Source organism: Hippocampus comes, unplaced genomic scaffold (assembly GCF_001891065.2).
Source record: "Hippocampus comes isolate QL1 unplaced genomic scaffold, H_comes_QL1_v1.1 scaffold81, whole genome shotgun sequence".
Taxonomy (NCBI): domain Eukaryota; kingdom Metazoa; phylum Chordata; class Actinopteri; order Syngnathiformes; family Syngnathidae; genus Hippocampus; species Hippocampus comes.
The window spans coordinates 854,639-863,146 of NW_017806179.1; the positions used below are offsets into that span (position 1 = coordinate 854,639).

The 8,508-nt window shown below is 51.3% G+C and overlaps 2 long non-coding RNA genes across 2 annotated transcripts in view; one reads left to right on the forward strand and one right to left on the reverse strand.

Moving 5' to 3' along the window:
- Positions 1 to 209: 209 nt before the first annotated feature.
- Positions 210 to 8,508, reverse strand: part of LOC109532688 (uncharacterized) — a 19,125-nt gene continuing 10,826 nt past the window's right edge. Inside the window, exon 3 of the long non-coding RNA XR_002171426.1 lies at positions 210 to 424. This is a non-coding gene — a long non-coding RNA (uncharacterized LOC109532688). The remainder of the gene's footprint in view (positions 425 to 8,508) is intronic.
- On the forward strand, positions 2,314 to 3,526 carry LOC109532689 (uncharacterized). The gene is made up of 2 exons (XR_002171427.1): positions 2,314 to 2,645; positions 3,362 to 3,526. It is a non-coding gene; the product is annotated as an uncharacterized LOC109532689 (long non-coding RNA).

Genomic DNA, 8,508 nt, shown 5'->3' on the forward strand with positions numbered 1-8,508 from the left:
ACGCTCCAAAGGCGAGCGGCGGGCGCGCTTGGCTCTCTTTGCCGCAAGTTTGCCGGAACGGCCGCAAAACTGGGACGCGGCGCCTTGAACGGCCGGGCCGCGTCAAGGGCGCCTGGCGGCAACCGCCGGCAACCGAACAAAGCGAAACGGGCATTGCGCCTTCAATTTGCAGTCCACCATCGGCGTCAGGAAGTGATCACGCAAAGTACTGGACAGTCAACGTTCGAGTCTTGGAGGAGGTCGCGCTCAACCAAGTCTGCCCCCGTCCCCCCTCACCCAAAAAAATAGATTAAAAAAAAACACAATACGCCACCTTAAATGAGTCTTGCGACATCCAGGAAACAGGAAGTAGCCTCGCAGCATTTGATTTCGTTTTGACAGGTCGTTGAGGGTCGGGGTCAGTTGGAAAAAATCTAACCCGTCTCTGTCAAAAAGAAACAAAATGAGCATTTGTAGCTGACGTTTGGTGCATCCCTTCAAAAAAAAAAAAAATCAACATTTCTGCAGTGGCTTTTCAGTTTTCCTTCTCACGTTGGATTTTTGTTGGATTTTGATCCCCAGTTTGGGCTTGGTGGAGGGCCGCTTTCTTTGCTAGCATTGCACCAACGACCTTGGCTCACACTTGACGTCACAACCGAGCTGCCCCCCCCCGCCCCCCCCTGCTCCCTACCCATCAAGCTGTAATTGGCCACACAATTCAACTTTTATGGGATTTTATTTTATTTGTGTGCGGAAATCTATTTATTATTCATCGGTGGTGGACTGATTTCTTCCAGCGGCGGTATTTCTTCTTTTTTTACGCAGCGTCTCTCCGACAGGAATAAAGTTTCTTCTGGTTCCTGTTACGATTATCATTCTGCAGGCATGAAACATTGGAGGACACATCCAATGACACCTCCCAGCCCCCCGTGCCCGCAACCCTCCTTTTCCACCTTCCTCCCCAGGAGGCTGGCGAGGCCCCTGTACATCCCTGATAAGACCTCCTCACTGGGGGGAAAAAGGAGGGGAGGTGGCAGGGGTGGGGAGTGTTGAAAAGAGGGTGATGCAATGTAGTGTTGGTGGGGGTGGAGTGGGGGGGCTCAAGGGTCACCACAATGGCCAGCTCCTGATAGCGGTTATCAGCTTATGCAAATCAGCGGCTAAGTGTTTGAGGGGCGTTCTCCGAAAAAAGACACGCCGCCTACTTAACCTCACCAGCAGCTCCTCGCTCGCTTTCAAAGAAAAGAGGAAGCCCACGCTTTGGGTCCAAATTGATTGATAATGTCCCAAATTGATGTTAAGAGGCATCGCAGATATGGCTCCACTTTATTTTGGGGGGGGGGGCGTTTGGGGCTATTGTTCCAGGCAGAACGGGGAGCTCCACGCCTTTTATGAGCCCAGTGCAGCGTCCGCCACATTCAGAAGATTAAGAACAAGAAGTTCAAGTGCTGCAGCTTTGCCTTTTTATTTCAAAATGTTTTTTTTCCATCAGAACGCCCCCCCCCCATATAAAACATGTCATCGCTTTTTTCAGAATTTTTCAGTGAAAAAAACGAACCATTTTGCCAAGCAGTGCTTGCTATCATTTTGCATTTTTGTTCAGCTGCAAGCAGCGGAATGCGAACGGGCGATTGGACGACCTCCCAAAAGCCCAAGTTCCAAATATGACTTTTTAGTGTTCGCCGGCAAACACACTTTGATTGGACGCCCTCTCTCCCCGAGCCTCCCCGCGCGCCTGCCCGTCGTCTTCTTGGCTGTTTGGATTGCGGCGAGGGAAGGTCGGCGGGTAGGCGAGGTGAGGTGCGCAGATAGCGCGGCCGCATTGTGGTCCGGCGGGAAATGCATTGTGGGCGGATTTGTCCACTTGTAAGTAACGGCGAGCGTCCTTTCACCTGAACTCATACAAGGTGCGGCGTAAGCCCCTTACACGCCGCACCCCCAGCCAGCCGGCGGCGTCTTGCGTCCTAATCTCTGCCGATTCAGCGCCGCCCGCCGCCGTCCTCCTGTACCTCTGGGCCCGGACGCTGATAACGTTTTTTTTCCGCGGAGCAGCCTAGCAAAAAATGTACGTGATCAAGAGATTTAGCGGCGGCGGCGGGAAAAAAACATTTTAAAATCACTTTGTGGATCCCATCTTTGGGAGCCGACGGCCCCGGTTCAGCTGCACGTACACAGATTGGAGGGGGCGGGGGGCAGATAAAAGAAAAAAAAATCAAGCACGCATTGTCTTACGCTCCCGGCGCCTGTGCGGCACAGCCGTCGATCTGCAAGTTACTTGTGTCGTCGTAGGCCAAACGTGGCACGAGTCGTAGAAAAACACGACTCGTAAGACAGTTGGACCCACTCTTCCCTCTCCTGGTTGTCATGTCAGTAGGGCAAAAGTGGGCCAAGACAGCTAGCGAGACACTCATGCTAGCAGGGGCCCGCGAGCACGCGGTCACCGTGGACAAAGTGCTTTTCTTGTTTCGTTTTGTTCCACCTGCAAAGACGACCAGAAAAGCTTTGGCAAAGGACCTTGAAGTTTGTCTCATTCGGACGTCCTGCGGATAAAAGCGAGAATTAGCGCCGGCGAGCGACAACGAGGATGAGGTGAAGGACTTCACAAGACGACAAATTCCCCAACCTTCACGAAGCCGCCCGGGAGATTAGCGGGCGATAGAGACAATGTAGGATGTTCCTTTTTTTTTTTTTTTTTTTTTTTTTTTACAACACAGGAAGGGCCGGGGGTGTCAAGTGTGCGGCTGTGTGTGTGTGTGTGTGTGTGTCAGTGGGACAGGTACATGTGTGTGTATTCGAAAGGAAAAGAGGGAGTGGGGGGCCCTGAGGGGGTGGGGAAGCAGCATGTGATCCTGTATGCGGGGGGGAAAAAAAAAAAATACTTCCATTACTGTTCCAAATGCATATCACACACTGCCCGTGTGTAAAGTAATCACTGAAAATAAGCGCAGCAATTTGTGTGGAGCTGTTCAAACGGTAAGAAGCTCCATTTTGGTTTCTCATCCTTCTTTATGTGCGGTGTGGACTTGAAAGTATGTGTGGGGAACGCCTCGGGAAGAGGCTTGAAGCAGCATGTGACCACGGAGGGAGAGAAAGTAGGTTCACTCATAATACATGTTGCATGTTGCATGTGTGTGTGTGTGTAAAAAAACACCCCATAAAATATGATGAGAGGCAAGCAATGGTTGCCAGTCATTCTGCAAGCATAAATAGATGGACAAACATTCATTCACGTTCACACCATTGCGCAATTTAGTGTCCAACATGCATGATTTTGGAACGGGGAAAGGCAGTGCGTGCCATCAAGATTGAAACTTTTTTTTTTTTTTTTTTTTTTTTTTGAAAGACGAGGAGTCGCCGAGATGTGATGTGTACTTTTTGGCAGGAACATCCCGTGTGGGCTGGCGAGCACTTAATCTGCCTTGACGGCATCTTCATTTGAATAAAGATGCTGTCAGGCGGGCCCACACGAGCCAGCGCGAGGGAGGACCACGACGCCTGCCGATGTTGCTGCTTCCCACCTGAGAAGATGGGGGGTTGGGGTTGGGGTTGGAGGGAATAAAAAATACTAATCGCTTCCCATTCCACACACTTCAAAAAAAAAAAAAACATGCAGATATTAGAGCGGATTAAAGGCCAGATTAAAGAAAGAAAAAAAAACATGTCCTTCCTACGATTTTTTTTTTTTTTTTTTGCTCCCGTTTTGCAGTCCTTCCGAAAGTCACCGTTGTGAAAATGAACTACAGCAGGCTCCAACACGGACGTGAATCAAAATGACTCGGTGAAGCAGCACGTGGCTCATTAGTCAAGGTCATTTGGGGATATTCTTCGAAAAGCGGGAGAAATCAGGGCCAGATTAAAAGGGAATCAAAGAGTAGACAGGTGAAGCAGCATGTGGCGCACTTTCCAAACAGGATTCAAGGCCAAAAAAAAACCAAACCTTCCTTTAGAAATTTTTTCCTTCTGTTTTTCTGACCTTTCCCCAAAAGTGGTGTTTGAAGAAAGTGATCACATGCTAATTAGTGATTTGGTGAAGCAGCGTGTGGCTCAGATTAAACACCAGATTATGATGATTTATTTCTTTTTTTTTCCAGTTTTGTCGCCTTTCCAACGCTTGGTGTTTGCTAGTACGTTTAAAAGGGCTTTGGTCGTGTGCTGTGCATTGTATGCGGTCTGGCCTGTGCCTGTGCCTGTGCCTGTGCACGGGAGCGAATTCCTATCAAGAGATAAAAAGAAAGCAAGAGGAAGAACAAGATATGCGGAGCTAATCTGCGCCATTGATCGCTTTTCTTTTTTGCCGCTAATTTGAAGGATTTCCCAAACCCTCCAGGAAGACAAAAACCGGTCCACCGCAATGTGCCTGCGCAAGATACTGAACGCACTTACACACTTTCAAGCGCACACAAAAGATGGCCTGACCCGGGTAGAAAGAAATGCCACTTTTTTTTTGGGGGGGGGGGGGCACGACAGATGTGGAGACTCCCACTTCCACTTCCACATGTTGAGGCGAACGGTGAGGCGCACGCAGGGCGAGCGGTGGCCACGCGCGGTGTAAATAGTCTAATCTATATGGTAATAGCGTGCTAGGCTACACGGCGAGAACGGCGAGCAGATAACATTGTGACTGGAGGCCTTCCATGGTAATTGTTATCAAAGGTTATTTGGGATGACACGGGCGCCGCCTCCTGATTGGCCGCCCGCGCTTATTTACGATATGAATTATGATAACCGCCGCCGCGCCGTCGCGGCAACAGCCGGCCGGCCTGGCCGGCCGGCAGATACAATAAATTGCGATCGTTAATCACGCCGCTTTGTTCCGCCCTGATTATGAGTCGGGCGGCCGGGCGGCCCGCCTTTTTATTCCGGGAAGAATGCGGATTTGTCATCCGTCCGCCGACGAAGGCGCGCTGACAACATTTTACGCGGTGACATTTTCATTTCGGGGAGCTCGTTTCCATTCGGTGACGAGCCTTCTGGCGACGAACGAGCTCACCTCGTCTTCTCACAACGACCAAAGCGCAGCTCGCGGCGCGCGGTGCGCGGCGCGCATCTTTAATCCTGCCCGGATGGCTTTTAAGGGTCTCGTCACATTTGTTGCGTCCTTTAAGCGAGCTGTTATTTTGCCGAAGATCTGTTAGTTGCAGCTCACTGAAAAGTTGGGGAATGAATCCAATGTTTGTGCCACAACATGCCGAGAAGCACTGAGCTCGACTGGATGTCGATGCAGCACATTGAAGAGCGAGAAGACGACTCGGCCATCGAGTGCTTTGTTTGTCTGAGTTGCCGCACCAGGTGTGTTCCAGTCGCAAGACGGAGATTCGCCCCTCCGTGTCCGAGCGTTCGGCATCACGTGTTAGCATCCGGCTAGCGCGCACTGCGGTGCGTAAATATTTGAAGGCTTCGAACGTGCATGAAATGGAGCTTGACGGACATGAGCCCCGATGGCCATTCACGGAACTACATTCACCAACCTTTTGGCGTTCAAGTCGCCTTGACCCAGTCGGCGATGCCCCGTTTTTGCGACCTGGCAGTGAGCCGGTGGAGTTTTTGTTCACGTAGAGAGCGCAGAGACGGCGAGGCCGCTCGCGCAACTTTGGGCTGACTCGTGCAGGAGCTTTGACTAATTGTGCCACAATGTGAGCGGCTGCGATTAATTGCCTGAGATAAGGACTGCCTCCTTCGCGCTTTTGCTCGCGCTCGGCGTCTTCGCCGCCTCAGCTTCCGTAAATCGGGCGAGAAAGAGACAGAGAGAGAAAGTATTTAAGTGACCCTGTCATCTCGGAGCGGCGTGATGGCGCTCCTAATTACTCCGCAATAACAAACGCGCAGCTCATTTGGCGGCGACGAGCGGCTGCAATCAGCACTTCTATGAATAACTTAACAGGAAGGAGCGGGGGCGGGGCGAAGGAGGGCGCCGCGTATTTACACTGGCGTTAATCCGAGACAATGCGCCTCACCTCCAGATTACGGCGCCGTTCGGGTGACAGTCACAAGGTGGAAACCGAGGAACCGCTCGCCGGACGCTTCGTTAGGGACGCCTGGACAAACGAGCCAAGTATTTTGATCGTGGAAAGGGGCGTTTTTAAAAATATAGATTGACTGGCACGGAATTAGGATTGATTCGTCAATCAAATAAACGTCCAAGACGCTGGCATCTACAACACCGTCAGGAGGAGTGTACCTAATGAAATGTCCAGTCTGTGTGTGTGTGTGTGTGTGTGTGTGTGTGTGTTTGTGTGTGTGTGTGTGTGTGTGTGTGTGCGCTCGTGTGGACTTATTTAGACATCAAACATGGCGTCGGATGTTTTGTACTAAACACACAAAAATCTTTGTGGTGTTACATTCAAATCTCTCTCACACGCACGCACACACGCACACACATTAATGCAGGCACAGGTGCTCTCACACAACCTGCACACACACACACACACACACACACACACACTCACTCACTTACACTCTTCAACTCATTCGCATTCTGTCACCGTTATTCGACCTCTCCAATAGTCTCGCTCTCACTCTCACACTCTAAAACATTCTTTCGCTCTCTCGTTTTCACATTGACTCTCACGCACACTCTCGCCGCATGCTCATTCACATTCGCTTCACTCACCCTCACCCAAGTTCGCTCTTTGGTGCTTTACTCACACACACACGCTCCCACGCCTGTTTTGCACCCACGAAAACACTCTCTGGCGAAACTCCCTTGTAACTCAGGCGCAGTCTCTCGCAGGGCGGAGCGCCCTCACTCTCTCGTCGTCACTCTCACACGCGCCCAGAGCGGGTAGAGCGCGACTGGCGGAGGGCCGCGCGATGAAAAGAAAAGCGAAAAGCAGGATGAAGACGGCGATGACGAGGAGGGGCACCTGGCGCGCACTTGACACCGAGCTAATGGCCAATCCCGAACTGATAGCGTCATTTACGAGGGCGCCCGGAGGCCCCGCCGCCTTTGAAGTGCTCCCAAACGCGGACTCAATTATTACTTAAATGAAAAAGAGACGGAATTCAATTTGAGCATTTCATATGGGAGATAATCGCCAACATTTCATGATAGGCGGGTTGGAGAAGAAGGAAAAAAAAAAAAGTCATTTGAGGAAGGCTTAGCTCCTTTCTCTTTCTTTCTTTCTCGGCGGGGGAAAACGTGGTTGATGGTTCCATCTTTCCCGCCGTCGCCATTATGACGGCGGCGGAATCCGAATCAATTTGGCAGAATAATAGTCTTCATCGCGGGGGAAGCCGGCGCTAATGATGTACGACGACACCTGCCCGGCCGCACCGACGCACGCGCGCCATTCATTACGCGCTAATGTCGGGCCGCCGTGTGAATGAAGCGCTCCCCGTGTTCCGCGCTCCTCGCTCGAATGGCGCGGCAATCAAACGCACCCTCCGCTGCCTCCTCTTCTTCTTCTTCTTCTTCTTTGTACGAAACGACGACAGCCAAACTAAACGAGGCGTGAAGACTTTATATAGTGCAATCACTAATGTCGCCGTGTCGACCGTGTACTTTTTATTTTATTTTTTTTCACACACACACAATGACACCTTGAAAAGGACTGCTATCCAACTCGAGGCCCGCGGGCCAGATCGAGCTCAGCATTGCAATTTGGGACGGTCCAAGCAAGCAAATTGTCTCGGTCATGTTTCTTGCATTTAGTGCATTTTGAAAATATGGAACAAACTGGACCATCACTTCTTGCAGAGATTACTCTGTGTGTGTGTGTGTGTGTGTGTGTGTATATGTTTGAATTTGTGAGTGCATGGAAGTGTGTGAGTGTTTTGCGTACGTGTGAGAAAAGCCCCCAAAAAAAGACAAAGCCTTGAAAAAAGATGCGAAAAGACAAAAGTCAGCAATACCAACATTTCAATAGTTCCCCATTTCGGTGGCGCTTTTCTGCAAGTGCCTCAACTCTTGACTCCAGACTCTTTTTTTTTTTTTTTTTTTTCCCCGGCCGCTGGCTTGTTTCCCGTCTGGGAGCCGCGAGACGGAGCAAAAGGAAAAGAAAGCGTCCGAGCTCAGTCTTGATGGGATTTGTGCATCTCCGGGGGCGTTCTCCCCGGCGCGCTACCGAGCCCGGGCGACATTCCTTCACGGGTTCACTGGCAATGCTCAAGTGGTCGCCTCTTAACGGCCCCCTAATCACTCACGGAGGTAATCGCCGGCCACTTTGAAGTGATAGACAATTTGCTCCGAGTCCGCCGTGTAACACGAGCGCCTCGTCGTCGCCGCCGCCGCCAGACAGATGGCGAGATAGCACGGGAGAGGGTGGCGGGCTAAGTCGGGGCGACCCAGAGGTTGCGTGGGGGGCCTTTTTTTTAACACTGGAGGTGCCAAACAAAACAACTTTGTTGACACGCGGCGTGAACGATGGTGTGCCGGTCGAGTCCGGAACACGCGTAGTTCGGCACGTACGCAACATGCCTGTTTATTGTTTACGCTGCTGCGGGTGGCGCCGGGCCCTGGAAAAACACTTTTGCCAGTGTGTGTGTGTGTGTGTGTGTGTGTGTGTGTGTGTGTGTGTGTGTGTGTGTGTG